Genomic DNA, 21266 nt, shown 5'->3' on the forward strand with positions numbered 1-21266 from the left:
GTTGTATAGATTATTATTAAGTAAAAAACCTAAATGCACAGCTGAGGGAGATGCCTGTGCAAAGCAGGAGGCCTAGCAGCACCCTCCATCAAAGGGGCCCCCACAGCCGTCCCATCCCGGAGAGCTCCTTCCTGTCTGGCTCCCACCTGACTCGATGGAGGCACCTATTAGGTATTTTAGAATATGTTAGACATTCTCACTTTTGTTTTCCAACCTCCATTCTAGATGGTGAAATGTGATATTAGGTTTATGGACTCTGGAGCCAGATATTTGAATTTTAAATCCCGCTTTTAGAAAACCACTCTTGTCAGCTGTGCAACCCGGGGCAAGTCATTTACCTTAATCTCTCCACACTTCATTTCCCTAGTCTTTAAAATTGAAGTTAAAATGTTAATTACTGTAGGGGATTATTTTTAGAATTAATTGAGTTGCTATATGTTAAAGTATTAGCGTGATGATGGCAAACAGCAAGAACTATTTAAGTACTAGTAATAGCTACTGTTCCTAACGTTATTTGTGGGGTTATTTATAGATCCCATACATTTTATTTATTTGCTTCTGATTACTCATCCTTAAGCGAGAACACATATATCAGTTGCTAGTTTTTGGTACCAGAAATTGTGTCTGTTTACCTCAATTTCCCTAAGTTGCTGGAACATCCTCCCTTTCATATTTCATCTAGAATTTAATATAGCAGGTTAAGCCCCATTTTCTTAGTCTGTATTAATAGTCTATGGATCTGTAGAACTGCTGCTTTGGATTATTTTCTGCTGTGGCTTTGTGACTCCACTCATAGTTCAGAGGCAGGAGTCGTGTGTAGTTACTGTCTGTGTCTTTGAAAGACCCTGCTGTCCTTCATGTGATGTTTTCAGGACTTTTCAAGGTTTTGAGTTTATTTGTTTAACAGCAGCTTTCCTGTTGCACTGGGTCTCCAGCCTTCTTGCCTCCTCATTTGCTGCAGTGTTGTAGAAGGCGCTGATGAGAGCAGAAGAGGTAAGTTCTTGGGGAAGGCATGGTTCCCATGGGCAGGTGACGCTGCCTGCCCTCTGGTTCTGTTATCCCACACAGAGCTTCAGCTGGGCTCAGTGTTTTTACATTCATACTTCACCATGGTGCTTGGTTAGTAAATTCAGAGATTCAGAGAATAAGGAAATATGGATTGCAAGTTTTTAATCATGATTTAATCCCTTAAGTACATTGAAACTGTGATTAAAATATTTAATGCGTCCTTGCATCATGTATAAATATGTATATAGGTGACTACCTTTTTCTATTAATTAAATAATCCACATCCCCACGTCTCTCCCACAAATACCCTAGCCCGCTCCTATAAGAGATGAATTCTAGCTCAGCCCATCTCACAGATTTTCTTAACACTATAGTCTGTTTGATTAGTAGTTTTATTACCAAGCTGCATATTAGTACAACTGTTATTGACTTTTCAATGACTTTTCAATTGTACTGCCCTTTTTGGGGTGTGGGGAGAGACCACCAGCTGAACTGAATTCAAATTGAATTTAACCCTTTCAGAATTTAAAATTAAGCTATCCGCTCTCTAATGCTAAATGCAAACCAAGTACATATTATATAATCCCACTATTAGAATTAATGAGGATACAATGAGAGTCTATGGAATATCTGGGAATAATGCTAAATTTAAATGTTCTGATTCTCAAAGTTATATTGATTCCTATTACAGTGAGGGGCCAAACTAGTAGATTACTTAAAATTTTGCAGATTATCTCAAAGAGGAGTGATTTAGAGCTCTATTTTCAATTAATTTTTTTATTAAGAGGACCTATTATTCAAGAAGCAAAAGTAAATTTCCCTAGTAAACAATCTACTATATTATGTAGTAAATGATTTACTGTGAGTTTGATGAATCATGGAATTAGAATTTAATTAAATGAACATCTGCCCTACAAAATAAGATGGCTTTTGAATAATTGAAAATAAATGATGCACAAACTTGAGTCTGTTTGTCTTATAAAGTGATTGGAAATCAAAATGGTTGACACACACACATACACACACAAAATACAAAGAAAATTGATAAGGAGCCAGGGTACTAATTTATTTAATACATAATGCTATTTCTACATTTCATGGCAGGAGAGTGAAAATTGCTATTTTCGTACATAGACTTAAGAATCCAAGAAATTTATTATTGAACTAAACTACTGAATTGCTTTAATAATGTGCCAGCTTGAAGCTATTATGTACCTGAGTAAAGCCATGTCTTTTAATCCTCATTCAATATTGCTGGTTGGGATCTTTTTTATTGTTTCCATGGAGATGTGCCCCACTCATTTGTGGGTGATAACTTTTGATTAGATGGTTTCTGTGGAGATGTGTCTCCACCCATTCAAGGTAGGTTGCTTACTGGAGCCATTTAAGAGGGAACCATTTTAAATAGCTCAGAAACTATAAAGCCCACACAGCCAGAGATCTTTGGAGAGGAAGGAAAATGCCCATGGGGAAAGCCATGGATGAAGCTGGGAGAGAAAGCTAGCAGATATCACCATATGCCCTCCTCCCAGTTGAAAGAGGTGTCCAGAAGTCAGGGACCCCAGCAGACATCAGTCAGGTGCTTTCCCAGCTGACAGAGGGGTTCTGGACAGTATCATCTTTTCTTGAGTGAAGGTAACTACCTGTTAGTGCTTTAATTTGGACATTTTCATGGCCTTAGGACTATCAACTTGCAACTTAGTAAATTCCCTTCTTAAAGCCACTCCATTTCTGGTATATTGCATTCTGGCAACTTTAACTTCAGAAACCTTACATTTTAAGCCAGATTTAAATTTTGACTGCTAAAATACACAACCTTTTTCTTGTGATGGATTTTACATGAAAATTAAAATTGTTTAATTGTACCGTCTCATTGACAAGGTACATATATAACTATGAAAATGTAATGTAGTCAAGATTAATACTGAATTTGAGCTGGAATGTCATACAAAATGAATAAATAATGGTGATTAGATTGTAGGAGAATAATAATGCTGTTCTTGTTATAGAATATTATGACTTAAGTATCAAGTTTTGATCTGAAGGATGAAAAATTAAATAGAGAAGAAAGTTTATAAAAACGAATACCTGTGGTAGTATTTAATTAGTATTTTATTCGCTTGTGTTTAATATTAAGGTAGTGTAAAGCTTATTAAAAAAAATCTTTTTCTAAGAAATTTTTTCAAAGAAATTTCTAAATTCCAGTGTTCTGAGATCCATTCAAAATTTGGACACATAGAATTTTGTTAGGTTTGATTTTGTTTAAGACATTTTATTTTTTGAACTCTGTTTTGTAAAATAGTGAAAATAAAACCTACTTCAAAGAGTAATTTTTCAGACATGGTGAAAATTATGGCATGCAAAACACAGCTCAGAACACAGGAGGTCCCCAATAAAGGATAATAAACTTTTAATCCAGAAATATAAATTATGGAATATTATGAAGAGAATTTTGAAAAGTATCTCAAATTAACTCAAAATTGCCAAATTTAGCTAAAAATATAATCAAGTATATTTTTGGAAAACTATATTGGATACTGTCATTTTCTTTTCTTGGCAGACAGACTTCCCTTTATTTTCCTCCATTATCCATATTTGTCAAAACTCTTTATTTCCTGACTTTCTGGCAAGTATTTCACATTGTTGCAATGTGAACATCTGGTCATGCGAGTCAAAATGAAGAGGAAGCCATCCACCATATCCTTATAAGTTTTCTGCTGAATTTTTCATTAGGTAATAACAGCTATGATTTATTCCATGACAAGTAAGTACCAGGTACTATGCAACATGCCATATTAATAGCATCCAACCCTGTACAGTAGGTATTATTCATCCTCCATTAATAAATAAACCAAATGAATGGAATTAAGGAGTTGATCCAGGTTCACACACCATAAAAATAGTGATGCTGAGACTGAAACCTGGGTCAGTCAGACTCAATGCCATGTTCTCAACAGGAAGAAATGCTTGGGTGCATTTGACATGTTCTTAAATTTTTTAAACATTAAACATAAATAGTCTATACTATGAAATATTTATATATATATCATTTTCCCAAATATTACATCAATCGAGTATTTCTACATTTCATTATAAGATGTAGGGAGTCCCTATGTTACAAGTGGATTATGTTCCAAAAGTTCATTTCTAAATCACATTTTAGAGCATGAGGATTAAAAAATATGACTTACAATTCACTTGGAAGTTGCTGAAAAACAAAATATAATAAAAAAGAGAATAAAGAGGTAGATTAAAATGTATAAAACTCCAAAGGGGGAATTTATGAGTGCTTTGAAGGACTAACAAGTGGAATTGTGAGAAGAATGAATAATAACCCATGCAGCAATTAAAATATGATAGGTAAATGAAAATCTGTAGAGTTGTGTTCAAAAGAGTTGGATTTAATAAGTAGTGAAAGATGGAAGTGTATTTTCAGTGTTTTATATACACCCTGTCCTAACAGACCAAAGAGGGCTAAAAGGAAGTTATGGATAATTTCCTCTTGTGTGTATGAGATGGTGCTAATCGTCTTGGGGAGCTCAATTGCTAAAATGGTAAAAGTGTTGCGTAGGAGCAGATATTTCAGAGTATGACAACTTAAAGCTAAGATGAAGAGGGGAGACTGTGAAGTTGAATCTATTTTGTCGTCATAGTTATCTGCAAGTGGTTTTTTTTTTTCTGTTTCAGAAATAGTTTTTATGAAACCTTGACATGATTTTCTATTTGTCTTTCTCTCTTGCTAGTTGGTTAGTTAATGGTGGTGTAATTCAAAGTGTAATTTCACTTTGGTATAATTTCAAAGTTGGCATATCATATAAATTGCAATTTGAGTTGTAACAAAGGAAATAAAAGATTGTAGTTTTTCTTTGTAAACTCTTGGCATGTAGAATGTCTGTGACTGTGACAAATGTACCATAACTAGATTTAAGTTATTATTAATATTGTTAATCATTCATGGGCATGAATGATTAAAACACTGTTCTTTAGAAAAGTTTCTGTATCTTATGCAAATTAAAGGGAATGCTGATCAGATTTGTCAAGTTTAGGTAAAGCACTTACCGATTTAGAAAACAGGACTTTGAAAAATTTTATGCTTAGTGGGTTTTATCAGAATTATGTGAAGTAGACATGGAAATTTTACTAAATAAAATGCAAAATTCACCATTGCTTTTAAACTACATCAACTTACAGAGAAGTATAGGAGAGTATTTAAAACTACATCTGTATGGTCTGGTTCAAATCCTAGTCCACCTACCTTCTAGATAGTGTGTCTTTTGTCAGATTATATGGGCATATTCATGTTTTCATGTTTCCTTTTTTTTTAATGGGAACATGATTATGAAAGGCTTAAATAAAGTACGGTTATATCTCTGTCAAAATGCATGTTGTTTCTCTCAACTGTGAAAGTTCCGAGAATTGATCACCTACTTGAAAGCTTGAAAGTCAGCCTGTCACCATTCCATGAATGCTGGCAGAAAACACAATATGGCCACTGCTGGGCCTGAGATAAACAACTTTATTATTCATGTAACTGCAAGCAATGTGAGCATCAGCACATTTGTGTCTGTCTGCCTTGCCTCCCAAGTCCCAATGGGTTCAGATGGATGCTATACATGCAGTGGGTTTACTTCACAGCTGAGGGACCCCAAGGGCCAGAGGCCCATAATTTTTTAGATAAGCAGCAAACATTAGAGCAAACAGTGAATAAGTAAATCTTTTATCTCTGGAGAGTGAGCAGTTAGCATGGTTGTCATAAAGTAGGTCAACTTGTTCTACTTAGCTGTTTATGTGGCCAGCTTAGGAGATAGAGAAGCCTTGCAGTATAGCACAATCAATAAAAACATACAGGGTTGCTTGGAGTCCTGGAAGACTGCCACATCCAAAATTCCATCCATCAGCTGTATATGTTCTTGGCCAAACTCAAATTTTCACCAGTATTCTACTCTGATTAATCTAATACAGACTGTACCTAAATAGGTTCAATGTCTCATTTACCATTTAATTAAGGCTGTTTTATCAACAAGATGGCAAAGGAAGATGACTTCAACCTTGTCATCCTATGGGCAACTCAGTGATCAGGGTACTCAACTTAGTGGTCATTGTCTTTATGACCTCAGCACCATATCAAGCCAACAAAAGAATTCAGGTAGCTGAATTTTTTTGTCTACATTTTGGCCAGGCAGCCACCCAGAAAGTCCTTACCAGATTGGCCTAAAATTATTGTTTGAGACAGACAAAAATTATCATGTCCAGAAATTGTAGAGTAGAAGCCTACAATTTTAAATAGGTTAATATAACCCCTCAGCCATTTTGTCCTGATCATTATCCAAGAGATGATGAAGAAAAGATGAATCTTTTCAGGGAAATACTGCATTCAGTATCCAAACAACCTTACTAAGGTGTGTGGACCAGGAGAAGGTAAGGGAGGTAGAATCAGAAATCTTTTTCAGTGGAGTTTTTAAAAGACCATTCCATTTCTTAATGAGGCCAGCAGTTTAAAGATGAAAAGGAGCATGAAATGTCCACTGAAACTGTGACTGTTGGTCCACTGTTGGTGTCCTTCACTACAAAAGGCAAACCATTGTCAGGCGGTAGATTAGTATGAACAGCTGAACACACGACATGCTCTAATTTCAAAGTTTGCAATTGTAATAGGGTTTGACTGATCACACCGGGAATAGTAAAAGTTTCATGTCCCCACCCCCCCAAACCTCCCAGCTTATATCTTAGATATTGGAATTCCTACACAACTGCAGATACCCCTCCAGGAGCAGGCACTTTACCAAGTACCAAAGGAGGAGCAAAAGAAGAGAACCTGCAGCTCCAGGTAAATTTCACAGTTCTTTTCCTTTTTTCAAGGGTCAGGTAATTGAGGAATGATGAGAAAGTATGTTCCCAATCCCTGTGAGAAATTGGAACTTGCTTTCAATAGACAGTAAGTTGGAAAACGGGAAAAATGATCACACCTACAGCAGTGCTGTGAAAATGACTAGGCTAAATAGTTAGCTAATTAAACAAGATAATCAGGTTAATTACTAAATTGAGAGGCGAAGTGAATTGTCTGTAAAAGCAATTTTCGGAAACACTGATACAAGGCAGAGAATAAATAATGTGTTGTAGCTTGACAAAGAGTAGTCAGGTTTTATGTTTTAACTCTTTCTGCCCCAGAAAATCCTGGCTTGAGGTTTTTCTTTTATTTGCTGGGTTTCCATCATAAATGGAGGGGTCAACTGCATTTGTTTTGCTGTGAACGTTAAACTGAAACTAAAACAATCTTGACTGTGTATTCATATACAGCAATAGCATTCTTTGTAGAGTGGTGTCATAGCCACAATTTCTTTTTGTTTTATATTCAAAGAGACAGCATTGCATTGCTAGCAATCAGTTTATACAAGTTTTTAAATCTTTGTATGAAGGCTAACAAGACATAATATTAACTATTTCATGCATTGTGTATGAAATTCTACATCATAAAAACTTATATATATTTATACATATGCGTGTATATATGCACATATAAATATAAATGTATATGTATAATTTACGTGTACACATGCATGCATGCACAAAGTTATTTTGCTGACAGTTTTCCAAATTTGGTTTATTACCACACATATGAAGCGTTTATATATGCTAGGTGGACACTAAATATTGTTTTAAAGATGAGTAAGTATTGCCCTCTACCTAATAGAGAGTAAGAAAAGGACACATTAAAAAGCATATCCTCAAAAAAGGTCCGACTAAATAGGATATCATGAGAGCCAATTATTAAAACAATTTATGGAAATTAAGAGATATAATACAATAATAAGAATAGACATATCAGTTAATCAAATCAGAAAACTCAAACACTGATTCAGCACATCTTAAACCTGATATTTCAAATCAGTTTCTTAAAAGAATCATTAACAATTGCTTAATGATTTGCTGTAACAATCAGTTTACTATTTAGAGAACTGTTCAACAATATACTAAAATATACATGCAAAAAAATAACAAAATGCAATTATAGTTTAAATATTGATTTGAGCTCAGGGTGGCTAAGCTATTTCTTAAGCCAGAAATAAAAAACTGTGATAGATTAAAAACTAAGATCTAAATATATAAAACTGTCTTTCCTGGCAGGTGCTTTGCTCTCAAACTCTTACGAAAATATTCAGAGTAAAGCTATTTTATCAGCTACTGTGATGTGTGGAGCTTTCACTATTTCCAGTTAAATTGTTGTGGTGTCTCCTGAAGGCCTTTGCACTTGCTTATCCAGACTGAATATAGGATGATGTGGTTTGCTCATGTATGGGAACTTTCTCCACTTTTGTAGATGTATTACATTTTATTACATTTACTGTATACTTAATATGTGTCAGCACCACTCTAAACGTTACAGTAATTCATTTAAATCCACCCATAGTCTGACTTCAGTTGAGGGACTCGAAGGTGCACTACTCATTTGGGGAGGAGTGTGGTTTGGGGTCATCAGCCCTTATGCCTTCTGTATTTTAAATCTTTTGGAATACAGGTCAGAAGAGAGGAGACGTGGTAGGTGTTATGTAACAGGTTATTATTAAAGGTGATGGGTCTCGGGATGATTGGCTCAAAACTAGTTCTGTATGCTCCTGAGACCTCTGCCAGTGAAGTGGCTTCCTCAAGAAAGATGAAGGTGTTTGGTGGGGAAGTTGCAAACTTATTCCAACCCCCTCCATCACTTCCTTGGAGAGGGGCAACTTTGTCCTCAAATTGACCATGAGCCTCACACCACCAGCCTACCCCTCTGTTCTTTCTTCTCTTGCCTCCAGGAGTTACTCCAGTGAGATTTCATCCTCCCAAAATGGCCATTAAGAAGCCAGCTTCAGTTTGCTTTCCAGCAATCACAGTGCCGACAGAATGAGAAAGAGAACTGTAGTTGTGCTACAGAAACTGGTCCTATCTTATCCAGTTCTGCCACATTTCATAGGCCCTCAAAGCTGAGTCTGGCCCTGTTGTTTGAGATTCCTTTTGAATAAAGAATACTTAATTTCTTCTTGTATTTATAAGTTGTCACCTAGTTTTCGATTACTGGACAAAGGAAGAAGTCCTGCTCAGCATCCTTTCTTACTCAATTGTAACAAGTAAACAGAAAATTCTTTAAGAGGAAATGATTTTATTTACCAAAATACAAAGTATCCAGGAATAAACTTGAAAAGAAATTTCAATTTAAAACTTGAAAGAAAATTTAAGACCTATTTGTAGAGCATTACAAAAAAGTAATCACATGACATTTATTTATTCCTGTCATAAATGTTTGTTGACTGACCCTTGTATAAAAGGAAATTTGAATGTCATTATCCTGAGTGGGAAGATGAACATTTCAGTAAATATTTATAAATAATCAATATTTATCAGTAAGGTATTTTTCTCAAATTAATCCCTAAAATTAATGTAGTTATAGGCATAAATCCATTAGTTTATTTATAGTTCTTTCAAATTGACAATCTAATTTTCTATATGGGCTTCAGAACTTCACAGACACTATCATAATCAAGGAAAATTTGACAAACTATCTTATCATTGTGTGTGGACACAGAATGTGTCCAGTCTATTACTTAAAAAAGAAGTGTAGAGTCCAAACTTTTTACAAAATATATATTTTTAATTTTAAAACAATCTTTTAAAAATCTCAACTCACAATTTCCTAATTTGTCTTTGCTAACTCATGACTGTTCTATTGTGAAAATTGTGTAGGAGTTTTGGAATTCTTTTGAGGAAACAAATTAAAAACCTTTGGGGGGCAGGCCATGGTGGCTCAGCAAGCAGAGTTCTCACCTACCATGCCAGAGACCTGGGTTCGATTCCCGGTGCCTGCCCATGAAAAAAAAATACCTTCAGGGGTGCATGAGTGGTTCAGTGGTAGAAGGCTCCCCTTCCATGCAGAACACCCAGGTTCGATTCCCAGACCATGTACCCCTCCCCCAACCCCCCCAAAAAACCTTCTAACATTTCATATTTCTTGTATGAAGTTGATTTCATTGTAAGATAGTGGTTCTGAGTCTTCAAAGTAATGCCTTTTTTTAAAAAAATAAAGCAGTGTTTTTTTTCTTTAATACCTGGAGAGCTTTCAGTTTCTCACACTTACAAGTGCGTTACACTATTGGGAGCTAATTGGCCTCTTACCAAACTTTAGTTTTGATTTATTTTGGATCTGCCATAACTAAACGAAGAGATATAAAGGTAGGTTTGATTGTCTATAATTTGCTTTTTCAGGTCAGATATCAACTTGCTTGGAAGTGAAGTTGAGGCAGGAAAAAATGTAGTAAGATCTTCGTTATGGATATTATGAATAATAAGTCTTAGCATTTATTGGATGCTCCCTGCATGTTGATTTATATTAATGCTTTGAAATAATAGCACTAGGTATTAGTGTTTCTATTAATAGAATAATAAAAACTAATATTTAATAGAAATAGTTAATAATGTTTCTATTAATCCAGGCAGTAGCCACGTATAATGATTGTCAATTCCTGTCCTTCAGATGTAATAACTGATATTAATAAGGCTAACTTGTTAACTGACATCATATAGCTATTAAGTAGCTGGAAACTCATTCCTAAGCACTCTGCTAGGGGGCAAAAGTGTTTGTTTCATAGTCAGCAGGGGCAGTCCCATCTTTTTATTTTTAGTCTCTTTGCCCTCATCAGTAAGCAGCTTGCAGTCATGAACCACTTTCTGCTCGGCAGCCCCTCTGCAGCCCCCTCGGTCTGGTGCACTTGGAGAATAGCAATTGGAACAGCCAAGCACCCACTACCCTATGATCCTGCCAAGATGGAGTGTTTTACTCATGGTCCCAAGAGATCTGCTCCACTTGTTTCCCAAACAAGCTTTTTCACGCATAGAGTTGTGGGTCACAGTGTCCTTTCCATCAGTCTAGCTCTTCCTGCACTCTAATCACCGAAATTACTGCATTAGGCTCCAAAGTTTGGATCACTTTTTTCCTTTTCCTTATTTATCTTTGCCTTCTGCTGTGAATTCTGGTGGGGTGTAAGTTTAGATACAGGTGCTAACTTGTCGTTGTTGAAGACAAACCAGTTGTTTTGGGGGATGAGTTTTATGATTTGTTCAATATAATATGAAATCATATAATATTTGATCTTAATATCAGTCAGGCAGCTGAATCAAATTTGCATCTAGAGATTGAATATATAATTCTTGTTATTGTTCTATAAGTTCAACCTTTTTGCCCTAAGGACAAAGTGGTAAGAGAGTCAGAGTGTGGGTTTGTACTCTGGCGGTGACAACTAGCATCTTCCTTGTGTAAAGCACAACACATTACATAACTACTGAATCAGAAATAACCACACTGTCTCTGTAATAGTATGTTCCAAACCTGGGTTTACCCTCCCTGGATAAATACTGGCAACTTTCTGTTTTTTGTAACATCTTAATTAAGTGGTTGCACTAGCTACATATTTGACACACACTGCCTTAGCTCTGGGTCTGGTTGCTAACTAAAGGCATCACTTTCTAGTTTTCTCACATTTTCTCCTACCTTGTAATTACTACCTTGTAACCCAGACTTCTGTCATGGTTATTCCCTAAAACATATTTTTTAAAAGTTTATCTTTAACTATTTAGTGACTGTTTTTTTATGTTTTTACTTAATTGTGTGACTTTTGATCAAAGATGACACAGTTCTATTCCCAAGAGACAAATATTGTGCTATGAATTACTGGTGAAGTTTTCAAATATATAGCTTATAATATATAATCATATTAACAGTAAAATTTCCAAAGCATCTGTAGAATATAAAAATAAAATATATTAAGGGAGGAAATCTATCAGTACATTAAGTTTATAAAGATTATGATAGAAGAGTATGAAATATGAAACTATGGAGTGCCTCATTGGTTTAACTGCTACTGAGAATAAACATTTCCTTTAAAGCCATAACTGCATAGCAATTTTCAATATTTTTTCTCCTTAAGGAAGAGTATCTTCTCAGCTTCTTCATTATTTATTTCTGAACTTAACTCAGTACTAAATAGATGAACAAGCTGGTTCATTCTGCTGTATCAGATACTCAAGAATTCATCTTGATGGCTAATTTTGCTTCCAAACTCCACATTAATAACTGATATAAGCAAGAAGGTGCTGCTGTCTTTTGCTTAGCTTTTTATTTTACCTCTTTTTCTTTTTAAAACTGATTAGACATTTATATTGATTGTACAGTCAGCTTTCAACAATGGACTTCTGTATAATTTATTTATAAGTTTATTATACATGACTTTTTTCACTAGAAATGATCAGTGCTAGATAGATGGAAAATGTATGCATAAACCCAATGTTGAACTTACGTAAACCTATGTATATGCACAGATGAAATGCTCATGACCTCTCTTTGAACTAGAGAGAAATCCCCTTTGTGCACTTTGAAAGTATTATGTACCCCAGAAAAGCCACATTCTAATCCTGGTCCAATCCTGTGGGAATAGCCCTTTCTTTAAATTCTGATTCAATGCTATAGATTGGAAACTTTGATTAGATTTTCCCCATGAGATGTGACGCACCAATCGTGGGTGTGACTTTTCGATTAGATGGAGATGTGACTTTGCCCATTCCAGGTAGGTCTTGATTAGTTTCCTAGAGTCTTCAAAAGGGGAAACATTTTGGAGAAACCTCAGAAATGACAACGCTAACAGAAACTTCAGAACAAAGCTGACACAGATGCCAACACTTGGAGAACAGAGACACAGATGTTTGGAGATGCTTGGAGCCCAGCAGACATTGCCATGAGATGTTAAGCAATCCAGAATGTGTAGAGACTCAAGGGAAGACAAAAGATCAAAGCCAGTCCTGGAGAAGCAAAGTGAAGAACCTGTACAGGAAGAGATGCTGAAAGCAATGGAGCCCAGAGCAAGGGACCAGCGTGCCTTCCCAGCTGACAGAGGTGGGCCAGATGCATTGGTCTTTCTTGAATTAAGGTATCTTTCTCTGGATGCCTTAGTTTGAATATTTTCATAGGCTTAGAACTGTAAACTTGTAACTTATTAAATTCCCTTTTGAAAAGCCGTTCCATTTCTGGTATATCGCGTTCTGGCATTTTCCAAACTAATACACCCTTCTCACCATCTTCCTTATAGCCTGGATCTCCGTCTATCAGTCTTCAAGACCTACATAAGCAGAATCCCTGCCAGTTCCCTGGCATCAGTTTCCAATATTCATTGCCTTTTCCCTGCACTTCAGACACCCTGGGATCCCTAATATTGCTCATTTATGCCAAGTTTGTTCCCGCCTAAGAGCCTTCACATTTTCTGAAACTCTGTCCTACCAGATATTTTCATGGTTTCATTTGCTCACCTAATTCAGGTGTCTGCTCATCAGAGAGGGGGTTCTTGACACTCCCAATCTATAATTGCCTACCCCACCTTATAAGTTTATTATTGTCCATAGAGCTTGTCACTGCTGACATTAGGTGATGCAATTATTTGCTTGTTTATATTTTGTCTTTCCCATTAGAATGTAAATTATATGAGGTTATTATCAAAACTATTTACAAATGAAATAATGAAGAAATCCTTTATTAAATTCCAGAATATTTTTAAATGTAAGGGAATAATTTAACTAATATGATAAAACAAACTAATCTCTTCAAAAAGTTTGTGAAGTAAGTAAAAATTATGGTATATAATATTATGCAAAAAAGAATATTTATTGTTAGGACTTGATCAAAGTTTTTAAAAGCTTGTACATTTCTTTTTATAGTTTTCACACTATAATCTGGATGTCACTAACTGGAATGAAAAAAATCAGTTTTTTTAAAAAAATATTTTTTAAAATGTTCGCTTGTTTTTTACTTTTCCCTTTGTGCAACACACATTTTGGAGTGTTTGCAATATGGTATTTGGATAAAGGAGATCCTTAAACTGAACTTTTTACTTAGAAATAAAAAAAACCTTAATGTTATTCAAGATATGTGAATGGTTGAAAATATAAAAGCACTAACAATTTACTATAAGAAGTTACGTACATGGCACTAAATGTAAATAATTATATTCTCAAGGGCTCTATTGGCAGTATTTTAAATTAAATATTTTTTGGCTATCAGCAGTATTTTCTATAACCTTGAATAATGGATAGAAAATTCTGGATACCTCAGCAAATGCCATAATAAGTAATTTTATCATTAAACTTTCAGTTTATATAAGTCATGGGCACAAGAAATATCTCTGGGATGATATTTTCATATAAGTGTTAGTCATTATTCCATAGAAATGTTCTGAGGTATGGATTTAAAGTTCAGCTCAGTGTTAGGGCTTTTTATCCATATTGCAATTTCTCATTGACCTTTGCTTTAATCATTAATAATAGTTTCACACCTGAAAGACAAGCTCTGTGAGAGATTTTAAACAGCTCAAGACTTTGTTTTAGTTGCCATGGCAAGTGTGTGGCCCTGCGGCAGCACCTCCTCTCCATGCCAGTACTCAGTTGTAAAAGTGATTAATGTGAGGAAACAAGAGAATACCACAATCGTCTTAGTGCATTAATTACTTTCAAGATACGATCTTTTCCTTCCCTCCATTAATAAGAATCTATGTTTGGTTTTCTCCCCATTAATTTCATATTCCTTTTTTTCATTCTAATAATAACCTGCAATCTGCAGCCTTAATCATGCTAAGCACTTTCAAATCACTTTATCTCATCACAGTGTTGGATAAACACTTTTGATTTAAATTTCATTAATTCTACATTAGAAGTGCTGACAGGAGCCTTAGATGTCTCATGGAAATTCTACCCAGGGAATACTTTGTAATTATTGGTTTCATTGAGGTTTATGCTAGAGCTGTGGTTAGCTCTGTGCCAGAAATCCAGACCCCAGAGAGCATGCCAGGCCAAGCTTGCATGGTCACTGCTGTTCACCTATTAGATATGTCATAAAAAATGAAATTGAAGTCTCTCTATTGGGTGATCAGACCTGCTGAAAACCTCACAGAATTTTAGAAACATGGGAATTTAAAGATGAGACAGCTCTATTAGATGATCTAATCAACCTCCTACCCTGTCCTTCTCTTGAGGGACTATTCTGTTAATGCCATTTTTTATTATTTTGTCTAGCCCATTTGAATGACTTGGCCAATAAGACTTCTATACTTCCCCCAGGAGAACTTTCCATGCTCTAATAGATTTCATTGTTGGGACGTGCTTCCTAATTGATAAATCATTTTCATGCTGTTCTTTGGTTTTTAACCTTTGTTTTTCTGTCCATCTCTTTCTATACCTTATATATGTGTCATATCCCAAATAAGTTTTATGTTTATACAACTAGATTAAAAGCAAGAATATCAAAGAAACCAGTCCTGAAAATAAATTGTTTTGTGAAATGTAAATTTTGATAATCCAAAGTCCACTAAACAACAATTCTCTTATTTTATGCCTATTAGAAACTACTGTAGCCGTTTTTATGAAATTGTCTTTTCTTCCGTGTCCTTATATTAAAATCATGTGTTGCCATTGATCGTTCAGAGATGTTTGATCCCTCTTTTGTAGAGGAGGGAAGATTAGAACAAATATTCTACTGACAGATTTCAGAAGGTGGCATATGCTTTTCCCATGGGATGATGTTAGACTTCTCTGTGTAATGGAGAAGCATCACAGCCTCCCTCAGTCTCCAAAACGCCCCTCCTTATGGTTTTGACTGATTGATAATCATTGCTTGAATCATTTTTTTCTGATTTTATCATTCCTTTTATATTTGTTATCTAGAATCATTCTGTAAGGAAAAGTTTCTCCTTAACACCTAAGTTTTTTTGGATATATATGTGTGTGTGTGCATGTGTGCTTATATATATAAACATGTATCTATGTGCATATATATGTGTGTGTATATATATAAATAAATATGTATATATATGCATATATATACACACACATATAAACATATGATTATATATACATATTTATATATATACATATACATATATATATATAATGTTCATATTTTAATTCCTAATTTTTAGAGTAATAGTTGATGTTCCAGCCACCTCCAATGAAAACCAGAGATTTTTTTTCATTTTTCTTTGGCTTGCATACTTAGTGTCTCTTGTTTGTTATGGGAAAATATAAATACAGTCACAAGATAGAAAAAAAGTGTGTATTTTTAAACTATATGACACCGACCGTAAATGTACATTTTCACTTGGTAGGGAAACCAAAAAGTAAAACCCAGTCTGAATTAAAGAATGCTGCAGAGCCAGATGAGATACTGTGTAATGAGAAGATGGCTTATATCAAAAACATGTTTATAGCTAACCTCTTAGAGGGTGCAGGACAAAGCAACTACTGTAAACTAATGACTCAGTTAAAGCTCTCAAAAGGGATGTAGTAAAAGACTTACAAAATCCCGTTAGGGGGAAATAATCGTGTGGATTATTTCATAGAGTATCTAAGTTATGAAAAGGAGACCTTTGAAAGGGAGATAAAACAAATCTGAAAGGGAAATGATCACCTCCTAGATGTGTGCTGAAATATTTGAAACCGTTCAATGCTTAAATATTTCTTTTAAAATAATGTTCATTATACTTACTATGGTTCTTTTTTAATGACATCATCATCGCTAACTTCCACTTGGTGTCTCACCCCTTCCTTCTATTTTGTAGTCTATGGCTGTCCGTAACTGAGTTTCTTCAGTACACTGGAGGGGGTTTCTGAATTTCCTCCTGGACAGTGTGCTGCGCAAATCTCTTGGGGTGCAACAGTCTCCCTCCTAACTCATCCTTTCTTTATTATCCTTCTGAGAATTACCTTAAATATTCTTCACTTTTGTAAACCATACCCCCCGTCCCTGACCTCTTATACTAGAGGTAATGCCCCAGCCCTGTGTTCTCAAAGTGCCTGGAATGGAGTTTACCATACTTTGTACAGTGTCATGTTTAAATATCTATTTATTTGTAGAATCTTCTGTCCAAAGAAGGAGAATCGAATCAAACTGGTTTAACTCACGAGTTGACCATCAGTTAGATATTATAGTATCCAATACCTAAATATCTGAAGGCTTGTGTTAATTATCTAACAGAAATATATGGAAAAATGTGAAGTAACAATCAGCAGTTTATAAAAGAGGGTCATAGGAATGAAGTTTCAGAGCCCCAAGGACTCAAGTGAGGTTTTCCTTTAGAGATGATCCATAGCAAAAAAGCCTAATGATGCCTGTGCATTCCAACAAGAATACAAGGGCTAAGATAGACATCTTTTTTTTTTTTGCACGGGCAGCCACCAAGAATCAAACCCGCGTCTCCAGCATGGCAGCTGAGAATTCTGCCAATGAGCCACCATTGCACCACCCCTAGAGCAGACATTTTAAAATCAAAGATCAGTGGTAAAATTACCTAAAATGAATTCACTACTTGTTTGTCAAAACAAGCTCTCAGTTACACCTCTCTCCCATATATTGGTCTTATAAGATTGTCTTAGTGCATGTTTATTTAACTTAGAGGAGAGATTGAGGATGAAGGAAAGACTAACTATACTCTAACTTCCCCATATCATCTTTGGTCACTTGGTAGCTTGAAAGTTTAGATTCATTAATTGTTTGAGAGCCAAGTATACAGTAGAGTCATTTAATCTTTAGAAAAGATGCTGATGAATAAGAACTAGTTTTTTTGTTTTCAATTGGGAAATATAAAAATGTACAAAAGAACAGTTCAGAGGAGATAGCATTTCTTAAAAATATTTTTATTGAGAAATCTCCACACACATATATTTCATACATGGTTTACAATCAGTGTCTCACAATATCATCACATAGTTGGGCATTCATCACCATGATCATTTTTAGAATATTTGCATCAGTCCAGAAAGAGAAAGAAAAAGAAAAAGAAAAACTCATACATCGCATACCCCTTACCTCTCCCTCTCATTAATCATTAATATTTCAATCTACCCAGCTTTTTACCCTTTATCCCCCCCCATTTATTTTTTTACTTTTTTTTACTCTATACCCTAGATAAGAGAAACTTTGGATACACGGTTTTCACAATCACACTTCCACATTGTAAAAGCTATGTAGTTATACAATCATATTCAAGAATCAGGGCTACTGGAACACAACTCAACAACTTCAAGGTCTTCCAGCCACTCCAATACACCATAAACAAAAAAGGAATATCTGTATGATGCATTAGAATAACCTCCAGGATAACCTCTCAATTCTGTTTTAAATTTTATCCACTGAAATTTTGTTTTGTCTTGTTTCTGTCCTCTCCCTTTTGGTCAAGAAGGCTTTCTCAATCCCATGATGCCAGGTCCCAGCTCATCCAAGGAATCCTGTTCCATATTGCCAGGGAGATTTACATCCTGATTCATGCTTCACATAAGGGGAAGGACAGTGAGTTCACCTGCCCAGTTGGCTGAGAGAGAGAGGCTATATCTGAGCAACAAAAGAAGTTCTCTGGGAATGACTCTTAGGCCTAATTATAAGTAAGCTTAGCTTCTCCTTTAGAGGAATAAGTTGCATAGGGACAAACCCCAAGATTGAGGGCTCAAACACCCAGGATGGGCCAGGACCCAGCGTCATGAGGGTGAAAGCCTTCTTGAGCAAAAAGGGGAAGAGAAAAAATGATACAAAATAAAGTTTCGGTGACTAAGAGATTTGAAACAGAGTTGAGATAGTATCCTGGAGGTTATTCTTATGCATTCTATAGATGTCCATTTTTAGTTTATGGTGTGTTGGAGTGGCGGGAGGGAAGTACCTGAAACTGTTGAGCTGTATTCCAGTAGCCTTCATTCTTAAGATGATTGTATAATGATACAGTTTTTTCAGTGTGACTGTGTGATTGTGAAAACCTTGTATCTGATGCTTCTTTTATCCAGGGTATGGACAGATAAGTAAAAATATATGGACAAAAAATAAATAAATTATAGAAGGAATAAAGGGTTATATAAATTGGGTAGATTGAAATATTAACAGTCAGTGAGCGAGAGGGATAAGGGGTATGGGATGTATGAGTTATTTCTTTTTCTAGAGTGATGCAAATGTTCTAAAAATGATCATGGTGATGAGTGCACAACTATGTGATGATATTTTAAGCCACTGATTGTACACATATACAGTGTATGTGTGTGAAGTTTGTCAATAAAAATTATTAAAAAAAAAAAAAAGATCAAGGGCTCAGCCTATTGAATTGGTTGTCCCCAGTGCTTGCAAGAATATCAGGTATTCCTCAAATGGAGTAATTGAATATTTCTTCCTTTCTCTCCAGTCCCCCAAGGGGACTCTGCAATTTTTTGTTCTCTGTCCAAATTACTCTGGGATATATTGCAGCATCACACTAACCTGTACAAACCAACAGGATCTCATGCCATATTCAAGATTCCATTTAATTATGGTGTTCAAATAAACTGATCATACAAGTTATATTAGATAATGTGCTACCCAAAATATAAATTTTACACCAAATAAACATCCTTTCCCTTCCTTTGGTCTCTCACAGAAGTCGAAGTTTTAAAATATGGACCATTATCATCCTTTGCTCTATATTCTGATTTACTTTAGTCCTATTGAAATCAGCTTCGTTTGTATCTCTAGTTGAAGCCTGATCACTTCTTCAAACTTATTAAACAGATGCTGATGGGGGGAATGCTGATTTTCAAAGCTTCAGTGCACTAACTCAGAATCTCAGGTGTCACATATTTAGGAAGTTTCAGGAAATGACCAGATTATCCTCAAATAGCTCACTATCTCAGAATTTGGAATTACAACTCCTGAATATATGTGACTGCTGTAAGAGTTTACAATCTAGAACCCTTTACAATAAGCCCCAACCTGATAACCCAAGCTCTTGACTTAAATTCTCTGAGTTTGTATATTCAAGTTATTCCATATGAGTGAGGCATGATAATATTTGTCTTTTTGTTCCTGCCATTTCATTCAACATATAGTCCTTAAGGTTCATTCACCTAGTTGCATGCCTCATAACTTCATTCCTTCTTGCAGCCATCAGTGGCTGCAAGAAGTTCCCCCTTCCTTCTCTCGGTCATTGTACCCTTAGGACACCTTCATGCATTGTGAATCTTGAACACTGCCGCCATAAACACCAGGGTATAACTGTCCATTCCTATCCCCACTCTCAGTTACTCCAGGTATAGATCTAGCAATGGAGTTGCAAGGTCATATGGAACCCCACCCCTAGCCTCCTGTGGAACCACCACACTGCTCTCTGGAGGGGCTGTACCTCTCAGCTTCCCTGCCAACAGTGAAGAGGTGCTCTTCTTTCTCCACATTTTCTCTACCACTTTTTTCATTCATTTTTAAACAGTTTTATTTGCACATCATATAATCCAACCTAAGCATATGAATCCATTTCCCTTTCTTCTGCAAAGAATCCATACCCTTCCCCAATACATCCTGCTTGCTGATATTTAGTTTTGGCATAATGCCTGTGTTGCATTCAGTGGAAGCATATTGCAATGTTGCTGTTGACTCTGGACCTTAGCTTGCATTGATTGCACTTTTTCCTGAATGCCATCCATTTTCAACACTTTGGAATATTGACATTCATTTGTTATCCCTCATGCAAAAATGTTTTTATATTTGTACATTTAATCACCATCCTTGTCTACTCTAGATATTCCTAAATTATGCTGTCTCAGTTTTTTATCCTCTATCTTTCCTTCAGGTTTCATATGTACCCCCAGCCCTTTCCCTTGATCATACTCACATTCAGCTTCATTCAGTGTACTTATTATTGTGCTACCATCAAGTGGTATTGTGCTATCTATTTCTGAATTTTTACAATTAGTCCTCTTACACAATCTATATTCCTTCAGTACCAAATGCCCAGTCTCTACCCTATTTTTATCTCCTGGTAACCTGTGTTATTAACTTTAAGATTCATTAACTGAGAATTAATGAGTTCACTAATATGAACTTATTAATGTTAGTTCATATTCGTGAGACCATATAATATTTGTCCTTTTGTTTCTGGCTAATTTCACTCAGCATAATGTTCTCAAGTTTCATCCACGATGTTATATGCTTCAAGATTTTATTCTGTCTTACAGCTTCGTAATAATCTATTGTCTGTATAGACCACAGCTTGTTTAGCCACTCAAACGTTGGTGGACATTTTTGGTCTGTTTCCAACTCTTGGCAATCATAAGCATATTTATAATGCTGCCATAAATATCAGTATGAAAATATCGTTTGTGTCCATGCCTTTGGTCCTCTGAATGTCTACATAGTCATGGATTTGCTGGATCATATGGCAATTCTATACTTAGCTGCCCAAGAAACT

At 35.5% G+C, this 21266-nt stretch overlaps 1 protein-coding gene across 11 annotated transcripts in view; it reads left to right on the forward strand.

Moving 5' to 3' along the window:
- The window catches only part of KCNJ3 (potassium inwardly rectifying channel subfamily J member 3), a 163225-nt gene that overhangs the window by 111630 nt on the left and 30329 nt on the right, over nucleotides 1-21266 (forward strand). Inside the window, exons 1-3 of one of the 11 annotated variants that reach the window (XR_013172766.1) lie at nucleotides 5861-6154; nucleotides 6765-6835; nucleotides 8802-9033. The exons of 1 other annotated variant lie outside the window; for it this stretch is intronic. The gene's annotated coding sequence lies outside the window, so the exon portion shown is untranslated. 9 more of the 11 variants (XR_013172760.1, XR_013172767.1, XR_013172765.1 and 6 more) reach the window with 9 other exon arrangements.

The sequence above is a fragment of the Tamandua tetradactyla genome, chromosome 3 (genome assembly GCF_023851605.1).
Source record: "Tamandua tetradactyla isolate mTamTet1 chromosome 3, mTamTet1.pri, whole genome shotgun sequence".
In the NCBI taxonomy this organism is placed as follows: Eukaryota; Metazoa; Chordata; class Mammalia; order Pilosa; family Myrmecophagidae; genus Tamandua; species Tamandua tetradactyla.